This window comes from Papio anubis, chromosome 1 (genome assembly GCF_008728515.1).
Source record: "Papio anubis isolate 15944 chromosome 1, Panubis1.0, whole genome shotgun sequence".
Lineage (NCBI taxonomy): Eukaryota > Metazoa > Chordata > Mammalia > Primates > Cercopithecidae > Papio > Papio anubis.
Window position 1 is genome coordinate 63,444,181 of NC_044976.1, and position 21,163 is coordinate 63,465,343.

A 21,163-nucleotide genomic window follows, 5' to 3' on the forward strand; every position below is an offset into this window, starting at 1 on the left:
AAAAAGTGTGAAGGTCTGCTACTGGATCTTCTATTGTTCCATTTATCTAAATATCTATTGTTCTGTCTTTATAATGCTTTCTTGATTATGCTAGCATTGTAGTAAGATTTAGAATCAGGTAAATCCTTCAACTTTTTCTTTATCAAAATTGTTTCACTATTCTGGATTCTTTGCACTTTTCATATACTTTTTTGCCACATGAAAGTTATTAGCTTATTAATCTTCTTATGAAAAGTCCACACAGTAGCTGCAGATAATGTCACTGAAGCATCTTTATTCCTTTGGCTTTTGCCAACACCACCATTGGCCTTTGCAATGGCGAGTTTCTTTGTTCTGTTCTTGTGTTCTTTTTGAGGTCTTTTCTTCTCATCCAAGCCACGTCTTGCAAGTCTATGTTTGGCTTCATTTTTCTTTGCATAACCCAAGGAATCATAAATCATGTCAAAGCCAGTTGTCTTGCCACCACCAAAATGAGTTCTGAATCCAAATACATTCCCACCAGCAATATATGAGTTTCTCCATATGCTGGTCAATACTTGTTCACTTTTAGCCATTCTAGTAAGTGTGTAGTGGTATCTCATTTTGGTTTTAATTTGCATTTTTCTGATGACTTATGATGTTCAGCGTCTTTTTTATTTTGAGACAGAGTCTCACTCTGTTGCCCAGGCTGGAGTGCAGTGGTGTGATCTTGGCTCACTGCAACCTCCACCTCCCAGGTTCAAGCAATTTCCATGCCTCAGCCAAGTAACTGACCAGTGTGGTCTTGTACATTTTGGATAGTTTTTCCCAAATTTCTGTGTTGGGTACTGATAACTTTCCAGGGTGAAGGACATCAGTGACCATTTGTTCATCTCAAGGAGTTGACTGGTCATAAAGTTCCTGGTTCAGTTAGTTACTGTGTCATTCATGATGGCGATCAATCCTCAGGTAGCCACTTCCATATACATTTTAGGAATAACTTGTCAATTTAAAGAAAAAAAGGCTGGACGTGGTGGCTCATGCCTGTAATCTTAGCTCTTTGAGAGGCCAAGGCAGGAGGGTTGCTTGAGCCCAGTAGTTCAAGACCAGTCTGGGCAATATAGTGAGACGCCTTCTCTAAAAATAATTTTTTTTTTGTAATTAGCCAGGCATGGTGGTGCACACCTGTAGTCTCAGCTACTTGGGTGCGCTGAAGTGGGAGGATTGCTTGAGCCTGGTAGTTGGAGACCAGCCTGGGCAATATAGTGAGACCCCTTCTCAAAAAAAAAATTTTTTTTTTTTAAATTAGCCAGTCATGGTGGTGCACACCTGTAGTCTCGGGTAGTTGAGGGGCTGGGGTGGGAGGACTGCTTGAGCCCAGGAGTTTGAGACCAGCCTGGACAATATAGTGAGACCCCTTATGTTAAAAAAAGTTTTTTAATTAGCCAGTCATGGTGGTGCACAACTGTAGTCTCAGGTAGTTGAGGGGCTGAGGCGGGAGGATTGTTTGAGTCCAGGAAGTTGAGGCTGCAGTGAGCCATGATTGCACAACTGCATAGAGCAAGACTCTGTCTCAACAACAACAAAAATAGCCTATTAGGATTTTGACAGATATTACATTGAATTTATTTTATTTATTTATATATATATTTTTTTGAGAGAGAGAGTCTTGCTCTGTCACCCAGGCTGAAGTGCAGTGGCATGATCATATAATATCTCACTGCTACCTCAAACTCCTGGGCTCATGGGATCCTCCCACCTCAGCCTCTGCAGTAGCTAGAACTACAGGCACATGCCACTATACCCAGCTAATTTTTTTTGTTGTTGTTGAGACAGGATCTCGCTATGTTGCCCAGGCTGGCCTTAAGCAACCTCCAGCCTTGGCCTCCCAAAGTGTTGGGATTACAGGCTTGAGCCACCACATTCAGCCTACACTGAATTTACACATCAATATTGGGAAATTGTCATCTTAACAATATTGAATCTTCCAACTCATGGATATCATATCTCTCCCATTTTATGTAAGTCCTTTTAAATTTATCTTGGCAGTGTTTTGTACAAGTTTGCCTTTCTCTTGTCTAATTTATTCCTAAGTATCTTATTCTTTTGATGCTCATTAAACAGACTTACTAGTTTTGATACGTTTTTGTAGATTCTTTGCAATTTCTTACATACAAGATAATGTTGCTTGAGAATCACAATAGCTTTTAAACTCTTTGCTCACTGCCTCTCAGTTAACCCTCTCACTCCATCTAGCACCCAAGACCATAGCCCAAAAATATCCGAATGCTTCTCTTCTAAGGATAGAGTTGTGTGTCCTTAAATTTCTCCTAAAGATTGGAATGTTCCACCAACAGTAGTGTTGATCTTCTACTATGGAAGTGTGCTACGTCCATCTCTAGTACAAAGATAAACATGTCACAAGAACCATGCATTCGTGCACTTAGGATTATTTTCCCCTTTGCCCCTGTGACTTGTGTGTATCTTTGCTTCAGTCATTGACCAACCATCCTACAGATGGCTATACTCTTTTAGATAAGTTTTAGGTAAGTTTCTGTCTGTAGTAATTTTGTCTTTGCTCAAATCTCAGACAGTTCTCTCATAGTTACATCTTGACCACTGGGATATTTTTGGATCCTGATTCTGCCATTCAACATATTAGTTATTGCAACAAAATTCATGCTTTCTCATATTTGGGCAGTAAATCATAGTCTTTAGCCAAGTAAATTTTGAACAAAATTCTTATAGCAGAGACAGACCACTGTGGCATGGCATTGGAGACCTTCTCTCTGGTTGCCTTTGATCAGCAATTAGTACTCTTTAGGAATGATTGCTCTGCTAATTACACGTGAACTTACCTATGCTTCCTTTCTTCAACTGTAAAATGAGGATAATAATAGTACTCTCCTCACAAGACTGTTGTAAGGATTAGATGACTAAACATATGTAATGAAGTCACAGTAGTATCTACCACAGAGAAGTGCGCAAGAAAGTGAGTCATGTTGGGCATTGTGGCTAATGGCTGTAATCTCAGCACTTTGGGAGGTCGAGGTGGGAGGATCACTTGAGCTCAGGAGTTCAAGACCAGCCTGGGCAACATAGGGAGACTTCATCTCTAAAATAAAAGAAAGAAAGTGAGTCATTATTATTTGGGGAAGAAAGAAAAGACTCTACAGTCAATAGCGTGGCCTTTATCCTTGCCTTTTCATTTCCTACCTGTGTGCATCCTTAGACAAGTTATTTAACTCTTATCAGTTTCTTCATCTTAAAATAATTGTAAAAACAATGCCTTATTCATAAGGTTTTTGTGAGAATTAAATGAAATAATGCAGATAGAGTAACACCATGTATGACACTCAATCAGTATTTGTTGCAATGATAATCACTGACATTCAACTTGTACACATTTTTATCTCCCCTCCACTGCAATCCTCCTGTCAAATTATTTCCAAAAGCTTGAGGATATTTGGACACATTACATTTATAGCACTTCACTGATCAACCTACTTGATAACTTAGTAGCCAGTTTAGAGCATTATGGTTAATTTAAGTCATCTTTTATTTATTTATTTTTATTTATTTATTTTTTTGAGACAGAGTCTTGCTCTATCACCCAAGCTGGAATGCAATGGCGCAATCTTGGCTCGCTGCAACCTCCGCCTCCCGGGCTCAAACGATTCTCCTGCGTCAGCCTCCTGAGCAGCTGGGATTACAGGCACTCACCACCATGCCCAGCTAATTTTTGTATTTTTAGTAAAGATGGGGTTTCACTATGTTGGCCAGGCTGGTCTCAAACTCCTGACCTCGTGATCTACCCACAGATCATGGCCTCCCAAAGTGCTGGGACTACAGGCATGAGCCACCGCACCCAGCTAAGTCATCTTTTAAAATTCTTCTAAAATTCTAAAATGCCAGCAAAATTCTTATTTAAATGTTTAATTTATATATATACACATATATGTATACAAATATATAATGGCTAAAATGTTAATTTTGGGTTCATTTTATGAGACTCTAGACTCGTATGTTGTATATGCTATATGTAGTGTTTATAAGAGTACTCGGGGAATCAGTCCTTGAAAAATTGTGTTCATTTTATAGGCTATGAGGCACAGTTTGATTATTCAAAGTTATTATAAAGGTATATGTTTGTTTTTATCACTGCTTCTTCCTTTGATTTATTTGGTGCTGAGAATGTAGCTTAGGAATGCAACCACCAATGACAGAGCTGTTTCTATGAGAAAATAGTCTGCCCCTCAGTGATCAATTGTGATATGGAATCTAGGACTCACTGTGGTGGAAGCAGTTGCTGCTTGCCAAATCACAACACTCCCTGTGTGTTAGGAAAAGACATCCCAAATCTGAAAGGTAGGATTTCCACAAAACAAATAATTCAGAAGTTAATGCCTCATAGCAACTAAGAAGTAAGACTTGATTTTTTGGTGTAGTTTTTTCAAAGTATTACATGTCAAATTTTCTAAAAGTATCTGTGTGTGTGGGTAATACAAAATGTTGCAAGTCAGAACCACTTGGATTTTATTTTCTATCCTGTGCACTGTTAAAAAGAATTGGGGCACATTACTTATCAATTTTATTTCTTTTTTTCCCCAAAATGCAGATAATAATTACAAAAGATTAAATGATAAATATAAAGTACAGAACATAGTACCTGGCACATGGTAGGTGCTCAATAAATGTTTCCTTCCTTTTTCATTGTCATTGATGGTCCATTACAAAATATATATTAAAAGAAAAGATGCTGAAAGCCTGGTAGATTTGGGTACTTCTATGTCAAAGATACCATTCATGGCCTTTTATAAGTGATTCAAAAAATTAACATGTGCCTCAACTTCTACCTTGCTGTGAACTCTCGAAAGGTGGCAACAAATCCTTTTAGAGTTTCTTACAACAGAGAAAGTCCAACTGTGATGCTACAGAATATTGGCTCCTCTGTTGTGTTCTTGGATTTCCTCTCAACAGTTGCTTGCTGTGGTTTCTTAGGTTACAGGTACAATTAGTGAACTAAGGATTTAAGGTATGAGGTTTATTATTATTATTGGCTTTAATGTAACTATGGCTTATGCCTTATTATTTCTGGACTTCAGTCATCACTGTCATTATCAGACCTGCTGATCATCAGTCATTTCAGGGCCAAAAATAACAAAAGCACCAGAAACTGAAATACTGAGGACAATATAATCAACTCTGTTATTCAGGGACTTATTATTTCAAATCTCCGATTTAGAATTTGTTAGAATTTCCCAACTGGATGTGCATTTGAGTGTAACTTTGTTATGTGAGTAGCAAAATACTTTGCAAAGCAAAATAATAAACAAGATTTCAGGAGGAATGTTCAACCCGCTAAAGAAAACAGTAGGATGAGAACATTGAGAACCCATAGAGGTTTCCATTTACTTAAAGAATTAGAAGCATGCATGTATACACTAAGATACCACAATATATTTGGCTGATCTATTTTCTTCTCTGTCTCCCTCATTAGACTTGGCTTTTTTGAGAATAGGAACAAAGTTCCTGTAAGAGTAGGTTTTTGTACATGTTAGCTAAATTAGTAGGTCCTTCAGTGCTGCATGGAAGGCTTAGGTGTTAATCATATTCATGAATTTCTTACCAAACACACACACACACACACACACAGACACACAGGTGCAAAATTCTGTCAGTAGGATTCACTGAGCTGGAGTTAGGATTGCAAGAGGTTTGTTGGGGATAATTATGCCTATAAAAGATAAGAGTGGGGAAGAAGCAGGATTGTGTAGGAAAAGCCTCAGACCATGATGTGGATCTGAGAATGTCTTGGTTGACCCTCTGGAAAGTTCTGGAACAAAGATAACTCATTAGAAAAGCCCCACATTAGGCAAAAACAGCCAGGCCCTAGTATCCCTACCATGCTTAGTTATTGGCTGGGGGATGGCCAAGAAGAGCATGACCTCAGCTCAATAGCTGAGACAGATCCTGCAGATGCTAACAAATGGAGGCTATTGGCTAACTGCAGTGCTTGCAGCTGAGCAGCAACTTCTTTCTTAAAGGAAGATCTGAGTGATGCACCTTTGTGGTTACCACAAGCCCTGAGATAATGAACCTCCCTCATAACACAAATTCAGATATGAGGTGATTGACTCTGATTGCCACTTCCAAAAACATCTGCCCACCTCTTCTCTGAGGAAGCATGAACAGAAAGTCTTGGGTGGACAAAGACAGAGAGCTGTATTTCACTGAGTCCCCAGGGTCTGGAAACTTGTTTGACAATAAGAGAATCAGCCAACTGGAAGATTCGGTGAATTGCCACTGTTGAAACCCAGCCAGGGCCAGATGTGGTGGCTCATGCCTGTAATCCCAGCACTTTGGGAGGCCGAGGTAGAGGGATTGCTTGAGCCCAGGAGTTCAAGACCAGTTTGTGTAACACAGCAAGACCTCTAAAGATAATTTTTAAAATTAGCCAGACGTGGTGATACACACCTGTGGCCCAGCTACTTGGGAAGCTGAGGTGGGTGGATTGTTTTAACCTGGGTGGTCAAGGCTGCGGTGAGCCATGATTGCACCACTGCACTCCAGCCTGGGTCACAGAACGAGACCTCATCTAAAAGGAAGGATGGAAGGAAGGGAGGGAGGGAGGGAGGGAGGGGCGTGGTGGCTCACACCTGTAATCCCAGCACTTTGGGAGGCCCAGGCAGGCAGATCACGAGGTCAGGAGATCGAGACCATCCTGGCTAACATGGTGAAACCCCGTCTCTACTAAAAATACCAAAAAATTAGCCGTGTGTGGTGGTGGGTGCCTGTAGTCCCAGCTACTTGGGAGGCTGAGGCTGGAGAATGGCATGAACCCAGGAGGCAGAGCTTGCCTTGAGCCAAGATCGTGTCACTGCACTCCAGCCTGGGCAACAGAGCAAGACAAGAAACAGAAAGAAACAAAGAAAGAGAGAAAGAGAGAAAGAGAGAAGGAAAAAGAGAGAAAGGAAGAGTGGAGAGAGAGGAAGAAAAGAAAAAGAAAGAAAGAAAAGAAAGAAAAGAAAGAAAGAAGAAAGAAAGAAAGAAAGAGAGAGAGAGAGAAAGAAAGAAAATCCAGCCAGCCACAGTTCCCAGAATCATTTTCATGAATATTTAAAGTAAAGAGGACAGTCACTAATAGGAAGTGCTAAACCACAGCCAGGGGATGGATGACACCAACTGACTCCCCTTCCGAGTCTTCCCCAGCCAGCTGCTCAGGTTTTTCCTGGTTGTTTCAGTAATCTCATAGTATCAAGGCCCCACATTTCTTTTCTTTCTTTCTTTTTTTTCTGTGAGACAGGGTCTCTGTCACCCAGACTGGAGTGCAGTGGGGCAATTATGGCTCCCTGGGTGATCCTCACACCTCAGCCTCCCAAGTAGCTAGGACTACAGGCACACACCATCGCACCCAGCTAATGTTTGTATATTTTGTAGAGAGAGGATGTTGCCATGTTGCACAGGCTGGTCTTGAATTCCTGCGCTCAGGTGATCTACCTGCCTCAACTTCCCAAAATGCTGAGATTACAGGCATGATCCACCATGCCTGGCTTTCTTTTCTTTTTTCTTTTCTTTTTTTTGGGGGAGCGGGAGAACAGCATCTCACTCTGTTGCCCAGGCTGGAGTGCAGTGGTGCAAACTTGGCTCACTGCAATCTCTGCCTCCAGTATTCAAGCACTTCTTGTGCCTCAGCCCCACAAGTAGCTGGGACTACAGGTGCACGCCAGCACGCCCAGGTAATGTTTGCATTTTTTGGTAGAGACAGGGTTTCAACATGTTGATCAGGCTGACCTTGAACCTGACCTCAAGGATCCGCCCGCCTCGGCCTCCCAAAGTGCTGGGATTACAGGCGTGAGTCCCCATGCCCTGGCCTTTATTTTCAATCATATAAGTCAAACATTCTCTTCGCAGAAAATTTAGACAGTACAACTTATTCTGCAGAATAAAATAAGTCACTCGTAATATCACATCCCAGAAACAATTATTCTCAATTTTGTTTTCCAGTCACATTCATAACAAAATATGCCCCCTCCTCCCTCCAGTGATCTAATGTCATATACGTTTTCCAAAGACAGGCCATTCTTGCAGCCTGCCTGGACTGAGAAGCTGGCAGTGCTAGGGTCAGATGGCAGAGTGCTGAGAGGAAGAAGAATGGATGGGGGATACAGAGTAATCACCTTCCAGAGTTCTTTTTTGATTGGGTACTCTTTGAGGGTAGATCTGAGCATCCTGGGGCCTCATGTTGAAATGATCTCTGTCCTCTTTTTGGCCTGGAGTCAGGCAGAGCAAGTAGAAGTTCTTGGGTGTGGGAAAACATGGGGTTAAGGCAAATCCATTCCCTGTACCCATCCGTGTGTATGACCACCACCCAAGCCACCATGCAGAATTGCAGACAGACTCCTTTAGTTAATACTAAGTCCTTATTGTGTAATAGAATATTTTTTCTTGCCCTCAAGAAGTTTAAAGTCTAGTGAGAGAGACAGGAAAACTGACCTTTAAAATACATCATGCTGTGGCCAGGTGTGGTGGTGCATGCCTGTTATCCTAGCACTTTAGGAGGCCAAGACGGGTCGATCACTCGAGTTCAGGAGTCCGAGACCAGTCTGGGCAACATGGTGAAACCCTGTCTCTATTTTAAAAATTAATTTAAAAAGATTAAAATATATCATGCTTTGAATGTGGTGGCTCCCATCTGTAATCCCAGTACTTCGGGAGGCAAAGGCGAGAGGATCATTTGATTACAGGAGTTCAAGACCAGCCTGGGCAACATAGTAAGACCCCATCTCTACAAAAAAGTTTTAAAAATTAGCCAGATGTGGTGACCCATACCTATGGTCCCGGCTACTTGCAAGGACAAGTTGGGAGGATGGCTTGAGCCTAGGAGGTCAAGGCTATAGTGGCCTGTGATTGTGCCACTGCACTCCAGCCTGGGTGACAGAGTGAGACCCTGTCTCAAAAATTTTCTAAAAATTAAAAAATAAAATACATCATGCTATTTGCTAAATAGCAAGATGTGTATGATACTGTGAGAGACGAGGGAGTAAACACTGTAACATATAAGTCAGAACATGATGAATAAGTTGGCATTAAAGGGAAAAGGGCATTCAAGGATGACAGGAAGCTAAGACACAAGGGAATGAGAGATAGGCGGCTTGGGGATGAGAATTAGGCTCAGTGAAACCAAAAAACAGTTATGGAAGGGGCAGGGTTTTGGGGTGATGGATTTCACTATATCAGGTGAATACCTTTCAGGTATTAGGCTACAGGTATTTTGTTGTTGTTGTTATTGGTTTTGTTTGTTTGTTTGTTTGTTTTTGAGGTGGAGTCTCACTCTGTCACCGAGACTGGAGTGCAGTGGTGCGATCTTGGCTCACTGTAACCTCCACCTCCCAGGTTCAAGTGATTCTCCTCCCTCAGCCTCCTGAATAGCTGGGATTATAGTGCATGGCAATTAATTTTTGTATTTTTAGTAGAGATGGAGTTTCACTATGTTAGCCGGGCTGGTCTCTAACTCTTGACCTCAAGTGATCCGCCCACCTTAGCCTCCCAAAGTGCTGGGATTACAGACATGAGCCACCATCCCCGGCCGTAACATTTAATGAGATGGAATCTCTGCTTCCAGTCAGGCCACAGTCTGGTTGAGAAGGCCCCTGAAGTGATGTTTGAGACCCAGCAGCATCATTAATTCTGAGAGTTCCACTATAGCAGTTCTCAGTGTCCACCTCAAGCCAGTTAAGCATTTAGTAACACCAAATTATTAGACTTTCCTTCTAAGAGAATTTACATCTGAAATATAACAATTAACCAACTAATTTAATTTTTAATAACTCTTTTATAAACTCTAGGCTCATAGTTTTAAAATGTATTTAATGCACACATATTGCATCCCCCCCAAAATTCATATGTTGAAGCCCTAATCCCTGGTACTGCAGAATGTGACTGTATTTGGAGATAGGGTCTTTAAAAAGGTGATTAAGTTAAATGAGAGCATTAGGGTCAGCTCTAATCCAAACTGACTTTATAAAAGGAAATTTGTACACACACAGAGACACCAGTGGAGTGTGTGCACAGAGCAAGGACCATGTGAGGACACAGGGAGAAGATGGCCATCTGTAAGCCAAGATGAAATCTCTTCAAAAGAAACCAATCCTGCTAACACTTTGATGTTGGACTTCTAGCCTCCAGAACTGTGAGAATATAAATTTAGTTTAAGCCAACTAGTTGGTGGTACTTTGTTATGACAGGCCTTGCAAACTAATAGATATATGATCCTGCCAGTAAAATGCATATGTACATGCATTTTAAAATGTATTCATGGTTTTCCTGTGTTAAAAAGTCTGTACCTCATCTTATAGAAATCAGGAACCATTGAGATAGTTTTTGAGCAAAGGAGTGACAGGACCAGATCTGTGTTCTAGAAAGAGAATTCTGATGTCAACTAGGAGAATGAGTTGGAAAGGTGGTGATATGGTTTAGCTGTGTCCCCACCCAAATCTCATCTTGAATTTCCATGTGTTGTAGGAGGGATCTGGTGGGAGGTAATTGAATCATGAGGGCAAGTCTTTCCTGTGTTGTTCTTGTGATAATGAATAAGTCTCATGAGATCTGGTGGTTTTAAAAATAGGAGTTTCCCTGCACAAGCTCTTACCCTCTTTGCCTGCTGCCATCCATGTAAGACGTGACTTGCTCCTCCTTGCCTTCCACTATGATTGTGAGGCTTCTCCAGCCACATGGAACTGTAAGTCCAATTAAACGTCTTTCTTTCATAAATTTCCCAGTCTCAGGTATGTCTTTATCAGCAGCATGAAAACAAACTAATACTGAGACTGAGGGTAGGAAATCTGACAAGGAGGCTGCTGCCATCAGTAGAGTCACCAATCCCTTGATGAAAGGCCCTGAAACATTTAGAGGGTATGCTGAGGGCAGGGGTGCAAAGGGGGGTTTACCCTGGGGAAAGAAAGGCATTTTGCACAATATTACCCATTGACCTGAATTTAAACTTTCATCATGGCGTAGGCTAGCCTTGGTGACAAAGCATTTGAGGGAAGGTGACTTTGCTTGTGCAGGAGATCCCTAAGTGTTGGACACCAGTCTCTTACAGAGAGCTGTGTGTTTCTTTTTCAGATATTTGCTGTTCTTGGCCAGGCCTGGTGACTCATGCCTGTAACCTCAGTACTGTGGGAGGCCAAAGCAGGAGAATTGCTTGAAGCCAGGAGTTGGAGGCTGCAGTGAGCTAAGAAGCTGCTGCTGTACTCCAGCCTGAATAGCAGAGCAAGGCTCTGTCCAAAAAATAAAAATAAAAATAAAAAGATTTAAAAAATTAATTTGCTGTTCTTTACTTGGCCTGCCAACTGAGATATCTACTTGTAGCCTAGGAAAAATTACTTCTTAGGTAGATAATTAAGAGATTTTATAAATTTACCACATGGGAAAAAGAAATAGTTTGGGGCTTGACATTAAGATACCAGGTTCAAACGCTGGGTGTTTTCCAGACTAGCAATTTGATATTGTTTAGATCTTTTTACTTCTCTGGGCCTTAAGCTGCTGATTGGTAAACTGAAGAGAGGAAGAAAAACAATTCTTCAGTTTTCTTATATCCAAGGCACTGTATACTGAAGATGTTCCTAATTAGAGGGTGTTTATACTATTTAATACTCAGAAAAACTGTGAAATATTACTATCCTCATTTGACAGATGAAAAAACTAAGGTTTGTCCAAGAAGCCAGCAATCAAACTTATGTGTCAAGCTCTAAACCCACAATTTCTAAGGCTCCTTCTAAGTCCAAAACGCTGTAATTCATGTGCAGTACCTGGAACATTTTAGGCTGAATAAACGCTAATGTCTAATCAAGCCACAATAGTAAAAACAATAGGTTTTCCAGTGATTACTAAGTGGCTGCGAAAGAAGCACTCATCCAGCAGGGAAATATAGTTTCTCACTGGCAGAGAATGTAACAGGCAAAGGGAGGCCAACAATAAGTCAGCAATTTTTCAGGAGCAAATGACATTTTTTCAAGTTGAAATTGTAGAACTCTGTAGTCTGGAATTTGACTCAAACTCTGGGACAAGTGCTGTAGGAATGGTGAAAATAAATGCCCTAAATCATGTTAGACCCAGATTAACTGGGTCTAACATGGGGCATCTTCTGATGCTGCTGCTAAAAGGCTCTTCTCCAATACTAACATGAAGCAGAGAAGAATAATCCAGGTCCCCTAATTTCAAGTCTAGTGTCCTTTCATTGTCCTCAAGTAGCTTATACCTGGGTTGAGGAAATATACAACTCTTATCTGTTCTTTATTCATTCATCCACTCAACAAGCACTTATCAAGCACTGTCTATATGTTAACACAGAGTTGTGTATGGGGACATAAAAGCAAGATCCCACTGGGCACAGTGGCTCATGCCTGTAATCCCAGCACTTTGGGAGGCTGAGGTGAGTGGATTCCCTGAGGTCAAGAGTTTGAGACAAGCCTGGCCAACATGGTGAAACCCCATCTCTACTAAAAATACAAAAAATTAGCTGGGCATGGTGGCAGGTGCCCGTAATCCCAGCTACTCGGGAGGCCGAGGCAGGTGAATTGTTTGAACCCAGGAGGCAGAGGTTGCAGTGAGCCAAGATCGTACCACTACACTCCAGCCTGGGCAACAAGAGCAAAACTCCGTCTCAAAAAAAAAGCAAGGCTCCTGTCTCATGTGTCCATGTGAAGAGACCACCAAACAGGCTTTGTGTGAGCAACATGGTTGTTTATTTCACCTGGGTGCAGGCAGGCTGAGTCTGAAAAGAGAGTCAGCAAAGGATGGTGGATTATCGTTCGTTCTTACAGGTTTTGGGATAAGCGGTGGAGTTAGGAACAATGTTTTGCGGGCAGGGGGTGGATCTCACAAAGTACATTCTCAAGGGTGAGGAGAATTACAAAGCATCTTCTTAAGGGTGGGGGAGATTACAAAGTACATCAGTTAGAGTGGGGCAGAAACAAATCACAATGGTGGAATGTCATCAGTTAAGGCTATTTTCACTTCTTTTTTTTTTTTTTGATCCCAGCTATTCTGGAGACCGAGGCAAGAGACTTGCTTGAACCCGGAGGCAGAGGTTGTGGTGAGCAGAGATTCCGCCACTGCACTCCAGGCTGGGCAACAAAGGGAGACCCTATCTCAAAAATAATAATAATAATAATAATAATAATAATAAAGAAAGAAAATAAAGAAAGAAAAGCAAAGCAGGGTCCCCTGCTTAGCAGGGGTTTATGGTTGTGATGGGGGAAACAAGGAAAGCAACAAGAATAGAGGGGAGCCCAGGAAATCATGGGTACACAGAGGTGGGACATTCTGCTTAGACTGCAGAGGGAGGTAACCAGGAAAGAATTCCAGGCAGTGTCACTTGAGTAGAGTCCTGAAAGATGAGCTTGGAGAAAACCTAAGCAGAGACGGAGAGAAAAGCTCCTGCCTAGACATGGAGACGAGAAAAAACACGGCACCTGCAGGAAGGGCAAGTCATTTGAAATACAGTGGTGGGAGAAAATGTTATTGCTATTGTGTGGTTTTTACACAAGTACATTAGGAGTTCAGAGAAAGGAGACATTTTTAACCCCAGTAATGATAATATCTTACATTTTTTATAGCACTTTACAGTCTGACAAAAGAGTCTCTACCTTATCTCATGGGTTTGACCATTTCTTTTTTTTTTTTTTTTTTTTTGAGACGGAGTCTTGCTCTGTCGCCGGGGCTGGAGTGCAGTGGCCGAATCTCGGCTCACTGCAAGCTCCGCCTCCCAGGTTTACGCCATTCTCCTGCCTCAGCCTCCCAAGTAGCTGGGACTACAGGCGCCCGCCACCTCGCCCGGCTAGTTTTTTGTATTTTTTAGTAGAGACGGGGTTTCACCGTGTTAGCCAGGATGGTCTCGATCTCCTGACCTCATGATCCGCCCATCTCGGCCTCCCAAAGTGCTGGGATTACAGGCTTGAGCCACCGCGCCGGGCCGGGTTTGACCATTTCATAGATAAGGCAAATGAGGGTCAGGAGGTCAAATGCCTTGGGCATAGCCTTACAGGAAGTGAGTGGCAAGGCTGAATCAAAAGCTCAGGGATTTTCGTTCCCAATTCAGAATGGGATGGAGTGTCAGAGGACTCTTGGCGAGATCAGCTGTGTTTTGTCCTAACTCTGTGCTCACAGAACCACACAAGGGGCCGCCTAGGGACGGGAGTGTCTCAGTTTAGGGGGTTCTACCAGACAGGAAGGAGCTAAATTTTAGAGACCCATGACAAGACCACAACATCTATCCAGGACATAACACCTCCTGGAGCCGTGAAAAGAGTTCTGGCCTCTGTGGAAGCGCTTATCTTCTAATTCATTCCGTTTCTATGTATTTATTTTATTTTTAGAGACAGGGTTTCGCTCTGTCATCCAGGCTGGAGTACAGTGGCATGATCTAGCTCTCTCTAGCCTTGAACTCCTGGGCTCAAGTGATCCTCCCACCTCAGCCTCCCGAGCAGCTGGGACTACAGGTATGCACCAGTACCTCTGGCTAAGGTTTTTAAATTTTTTGTAAAGACAGGGTCTCGCTATGTTGCCAAGGCGGGTTTTGAACTCCTGGCCTCAAGTGATCCCCCCACCTCAGCTTCTCAAACTGTTGAGATTACAGGCATGATCCACTATGCCCGGCCCTATTCTGTTTCTAATAAAAGGGCATTACTTGTCTCTGTACTCCATTTTCTTCATTTGCCAAATAGACACAATAGCAAGACCATTTCTGCCCTCCCTGTCTCTCAGGAAGGACATTGCATAACTCTGGGGAGCCCTGAACATTCAGGGATGGCCATTGGTGCTCACTGCAGGGATATCACGTCAGGGTTATAAAGGTGAGAGAAAGGTTTTTAAAGTGCAGGTGTTTCACAAATGCAAGACAATACTTTTATCTGTTTGGAATGGGCTGTACTTAGGAGCTGGGGAAGAGGAAAAGGGAACGGTTTCAAGCAGTTCTATTAGGTTGGTGCAAAAGTAATTGCAGTTTTGGCAATTACTTTAATGGCAAAAACTGAAATTACGTTTACACCAATACTTCACTCCTCACCTTTATCCCTGTAGCAGGGGCTGCAGGTGGGCCCCCCATATTCCTTGACCTTAACTGCTTCCATGGTTGCCAGCCTGAATACTAATTGCCAGCACCTGGGTCTCTTTGCCTAGGGGTGTTCTCTGGATGCCAGTGATCACTATGCCTTCGCCTGCTGCAGGCTGGAAGCACCATGGGGCTAGCTTTCCCTGACAGTGGATCTCAATCATTGCCAAATGGGATTTGGTAGATAAGTACCCTGGCTCCTTCCTTTTTGTTTGTTTGTTTAGACTTTCGAACAATTTTTTGTAGTAAAATGTAAAATCTACCATCTTAACCATTTAAATGTACAGTTCAGTGGCATTAAGTACATTCACCTTTTTGTGTAACCACCACCACCATCCATCATCCATCTCCTGAACATTTTCATCTTCCCAAACTGAAACTCTGTACCATGAAACAATAACTCCTCATTGCCTCCTTCTCAGCCCCTGGCAAACACCATTCTACTCCTAGACTACTTTCAGACTCCGTTTCTTCTTCCATTTAATAAAAGAGAGTCCACTGCTGACCAATGGGATTGTTTCTATATGTGGAGGCCTTCTCGCAAACTTGTGATTGAGTTTTTTGTGGAGAACGGTAATAGGAAATGGGATTGTAGAAAGAAGAGAGAGACAAAACTGGATGAGGATTTCATACTGGGTGTTGCATCCACAGGTCTCAGCAACCCTGCACGGGTCTGCCCAATTCTTGCACATCAAAAGTTGATCTTGTGAGCCATTTCCATGCCTAGATCCACCAGCACCTTTCGTAGCTTTCCCCTGTTGCCGGCAGCATGGCTTCTCATAGTACTGCCGAGGCTTAGTGCCCTCAATCAGCCTATCCATAGTGAGGATTCTGCTTAGGGTCCTGTATGCACCTTCCATGTTCCTTTCCCATACCATCACAGTCCTGGCAATGAACTTCAGATGTTTTGCCATGACCTTGGATTTAACTCTCCGCTCTGCAGGACCTGGTGTGTTCAGTACCTAGCTGACCCGAAGGCTTCTCCTCTTTCCTCTTTTGTGGGGGTAACTACACTGGTTCCTGGAGTTCTCCAGCAGAGTTAAGTTCTGGTTGCCTCTAGTGATGACTTGCTTGGTAACACAATTTTTACTGGTATCTGTTCCTTCCCTACCTTACTTCTCCACTGTTCTACCAGCATTTCCTGGGGTCACTTCCCAAATAAACAACTTGCACTCCGTTGCTTGTCTCACGGTTTGCTTCTGGGGAAACCCAAACCAGGATGACCCCTCCCTGAGTTGTATGCTGCTTTCAACATTGTGGAAGGGGTTGGAGAGGAAAACTGGGGGGAGATTCAGAAAAATAATTTATTTATTCATTCATACTTTCTACACCCAGCAAATACTTATTAAGCATCTATTTCATGCCAAGCACTGTGCTAGGTACTGGCTAGAAACCCCATCTCTTAGGACCTTGAGGAATCCCCCATCACTTGAATCCTAGCTCACATACGCTAACCCCATCTCTGTGGATTGCAGATGGGAGTGTTATTAGAGGAGACTTCATGTGAAGAAGGTGGGGCCCCGAAAAAAGGAGGAAAAAATAGAAGTTCTGGGAATGTGTGGAAGGGAAATGGACAAGAGGAAATAATGGTCAGTGGGGAGAATGAAATTCACAAATGAAAGGAGCACAGGCCGGGCTTGGTGGCTCAAGCCTGTAATCCCAGCACTTTGGGAGGCCGAGACGGGCGGATCACCAGGTCAGGAGATCAAGACCATCCTGGCTAACACGGTGAAACCCCCGTCTCTACTAAAAAATACACAAAAACTAGCCGGGCGAGGTGGCGGGTGCCTGTAGTCCCAGCTACTTGGGAGGCTGAGGCAGGAGAATGGCGTAAACCCGGGAGGCGGAGCTTGCAGTGAGCTGAGATCCGGCCACTGCACTCCAGCCCAGGCGACAGAGCGAGACTCCGTCTCAAAAAAAAAAAAAAAAGAAAAGAAAGGAGCACAGGCATACCTGTGTTCTTGGGGAGCCCCTGAGTCTTGGGTGATCAACTGTCAGAGCAGAAAAGAGCCTTAGAGGCCACAAGTAACTCCCCTTCATTTTACTTCTGGAAAACTGAGGACCAAAGACAAAATCATTTCGTCGACCCCTTGTGCAGTGAGTGCTTTTCTCTTGAGGGAAATAAGACAGTATCGGTCTTTCTTAAACTTTTTCATTATTGCTGCCTGTCCAGGAACCTTTTTTTTTTTTTTTTTTTTTTTTTTGAGACGGAGTCTCGCTCTGTCGCCCAGGCTGGAGTGCAGTGGCCGGATCTCAGCTCACTGCAAGCTCCGCCTCCCGGGTTCACGCCATTCTCCTGCCTCAGCCTCCAGAGTAGCTGGGACTACAGGCGCCCGCCACCTCGTCCGGCTAGTTTTTTGTATTTTTTTAGTAGAGACGGGGTTTCACCGGGTTAGCCAGGATGGTCTCGATCTCCTGACCTTGTGATCCGCCCGTCTCGGCCTCCCAAAGTGCTGGGATTATAGGCTTGAGCCACCGCGCCCGGCCTGTCCAGGAACCTTTTTACACATTTTTCCTAATCACTTCCTCTAATGAAATGTTAATACCACAGATACATTGTATCTCTGTTGTGTGGTATAGATAGATTTGTTTGTGTGCTATATCTATTAAAAAGTAAGATATTTTTCCAACCCCTGAGAACTACATTTGCCCTCTTGGGCGTGATATTACCCCTGTCGAGAATGTGTGAACTAGAGAGGCCAAATGTGGCCAGGTTACTGAGGCCTTAATAGTTAGACAGAGAAACTGAATTTAGTAGAGTAAGCAATAAGGAGCCATAGTAGGTTCCTGAGCAAGAGCATGTGGTGAGGAAAAATGTGAAGAGCCTACTCCACATAGTAGTATCTACCAAACACTACGTGCCAGCTACTCTGTTAGCACCACAGAAATCACGGAGGGCAAGGCAGACATGGCTCTCCTATGTCCTTACGGGCTACGGGGAAACATACAATGCTAAATATTTGGACAAATAATTATTCGTTAGAGTTTTAATAAATACTACAACCACATTTATTATGAACTTTATTATTTTAATTAAAAACTTTATTTGTACAAATTTATGAAGTACATGTGAAATTTTGTTACATATATATAATGCGTGGTGATCCAGTTGGAGGTATTTAGAGTATCCATCACCTGAGTACAATACATTTGTGTTAATTGTAGTCACCCTATTCTGCTATTAAACATAGGATTTATTCCTTCTCTCCAACTTATGTTTGTACCCTTTAATCCACTTTTCATTCTCTCCCACTGCCCCCACTCACACTTCTCAGTCTCTGTTATCTGTCTTTCTACTCTCTACCACCCGGTGATCAAATTTTTTAGCTTCCACATATAAGTGAGAATATGTGATATTTGTCTTTTTGTGCCTGGCTTATGTCATTTAAGAAACCTCCAGTTCCATCCATGTTGCTGCAAATGGCATGATTTCATTCTTTTTTAATGACCAAATAGCATTCAATTGTGTGTATATATATCATATTCTCTGTACCCATTTATCCACTGATAGACACAAGTTGATTGCACATTTTTACTATTATAAATAGTACTGCATGAGATCACACCACTGCACTCCAGCCTGGGCAAGAGAGCCAGACTCTGTCTCAAAAAAAAAAAAAAAAAAAAAAAAAAAGGCTGCAATAAACGTATGAGTGCAGATATCCCTTTGATACCTTTATTTCTTTTCTTTTAGTAAAGTAATGAAATTGCCAGGTCAAATGCTAATTCCATTTCTAGTTTTTCCAGAAATATTCGTAGTTTTCCATAGTGGTTATACTAATTTACATTGCCATCAACAGTGTATAAGTTCTCTTTGCTCTGCACCAGCATCCTCACCAGCATCTGTTATTTTTGTCTTTTCACAACAGTTATTCTGGCTGGGATAAGATGGTATCTCATTATGGTTTTGATTTTCATTTTTCTGATGATTAATGTATTAGTGCGTTCTCACATGATGATGAAGAAATACCCAAGACTGGGTAATTTATAAAGGAAAGAGGTTTAATTGACTCACAGTTCTGCATTGCTGGGGAGGCCTCAAGAAACTTATAATTATGGCAGAAGGCAGAGGAGAAGTAGATACCTTCTTCACAGGGCAGAAGGACAGAGTGAGGGCAAGCAGGGGAAATACCAGCTGCCTATAAAACCGCCAGATCTCGTGAGACTCATTCATTATCACGAGAACAGCATGAGGGAAACGGCCCCCTATGATCCAATTAACTCCACTTGGTCCCGCCCTTGACACATGGGGACAATGGAATTTACAATTCAAGGTGAGATTTGGGTGAGGACACAGAGCCAAATCATATCAATTAGTGAGGTTTCACATTTTTTCATATACCTGTTGGCCATTAGTATGTCTTCTTTTGAGAAATGTCTATTCATGTCCTTTACTCACTTTTTAATAAAATTATTCATTGTCATTGTTGTTGCTGTTTCCTGTTGTTTGAATTCCTTGTTTATTCTGGATGTTAGTCTCCTGTCAGATGAATAATTTGCAAATATTTTTTTCCATTCAACAAGATGTCTCTTCACTCTGTTGATTATTTATTTTGCTGCGCAGAAGCCTTTTTATTTAATTAAGTCCCATTTGTGTATTTTTGTTTTTGTTGCCTGTGCTTTTGAAGTCTTGGTCATAAATTCTTTGCCCAGACCAAAGTGCAATAGAGTTTTCCCTGGGTTTTCTTTCTTGTGTTGTTATAGTTTTGAGTCTTAAAAATTTAACCTTGGCCGGGCGCGGTGGCTCAAGCCTGTAATCCCAGCACTTTGGGAGGCCGAGACGGGTGGATCACAAGGTCAGGAGATCGAGACCATCCTGGCTAACACGGCGAAACCCCATCTCTACTAAAAACACAAAAAAATTAGCCGGGCGAGGTGGCGGCGCCTGTAGTCCCAGCTACTCGGGAGGCTGAGGCAGGAGAATGGCGGGAACCCGGGAGGCGGAGCTTGCAGTGAGCTGAGATCTGGCCACTGCACTCCAGCCTGGGCGACAGAGCGAGACTCCGTCTCAAAAAAAAAAAAAAAAAAAAAAAAAAAAATTTAACCTTTTAATCCATTTTTGACTTGATTTTTTTCCAGGTGGTGAAGGATAAGGGTCCAGTTTTTTTTTTTTTTTTGGCATGTGGCTACCCAATTATCTCAGCACCACTTATTGAAGCAGGTATCCTTTCCCCACTGTAAGTTTGTGTCAGCTCTGCTGAAGATCAGTTGGTTGTAAGTATGTGGCTTTATTTTGGGATTCTGTATTCTGTCCTATTCGTCTATGTGTCTATATTTAGTCATACCATGCTGTTTTGGTTACTATAGCCTTGTAATATATTTTGAAATCAGAAAATGTGACTTCAAGTCATGTTCTTTTTGCACGGGATTGCTTTGGTTATTTGGGCTCTTTTTGGGTTTCATGTGATTTTTAGGATTTTTTTTCTACTTCTGTAAAGAATAATGTTGGTATTTTTCTAGGGATTAATTTGAATCTTTAGATTGCTTTGGACAATATGAATATTATAACAAGATTAACTCTTCCAATCCATAAGCATGGGATGGTTTTCCATTTATTTGTGTCCTTTTTACTTTCTTTCATCAGTGTTTTACAGTTTTCCTTACAGATCTTTCACCTCCTTGTTTAAATTTATTCCTAGATATTTTAATTTTTTGATAGCTATTATACTATACATGGGATTGCCTTCTTGATTTCTTTTTTGGCTAGATTATTATTGGTATATAGAAATGGTCATAATTTGTATACATTAATTTTGCATCCTGCAACTTTACTGAATTTATTTATCAGAACTAAGAGTTTTTGGTGGGGTCTTTAGGTTTTCCTACAAATAAAATAATATCATCAGCAAAGAGGGACCATTTGAATTCCTCTTTTCCAATCTGGACACCTTTTGTTTCTTTCTCTTGCCTAATGGCTCTAGCTGGGACTTCTAGTACTATATTGAATGAGAGTGGTAAAAGTGGGCATCCTTGTCTTGTTCTGGTTCTTAGAGGAAAGGCTTTCAATTTTCCCCCACTCAGTATAATGTTAGCTGTGGCTTTGTCATATATGACCTTTATTATTTGGAGATATGTTCCTTCTATGCCTAG

General features: G+C 42.1%; 1 long non-coding RNA gene and 1 pseudogene across 1 annotated transcript; one reads left to right on the forward strand and one right to left on the reverse strand.

The window, feature by feature from the left end:
- Positions 1-3,877: 3,877 nt before the first annotated feature.
- LOC103885770 lies at positions 3,878-10,517 on the forward strand. Its single transcript, XR_002523894.1, has 3 exons — positions 3,878-4,637; positions 8,033-8,130; positions 10,008-10,517. It is a non-coding gene; the product is annotated as an uncharacterized LOC103885770 (long non-coding RNA).
- A 5,002-nt stretch (positions 10,518-15,519) lies between these two features.
- On the reverse strand, positions 15,520-16,789 carry LOC110742570 (annotated as a pseudogene).
- Positions 16,790-21,163: the final 4,374 nt, after the last annotated feature.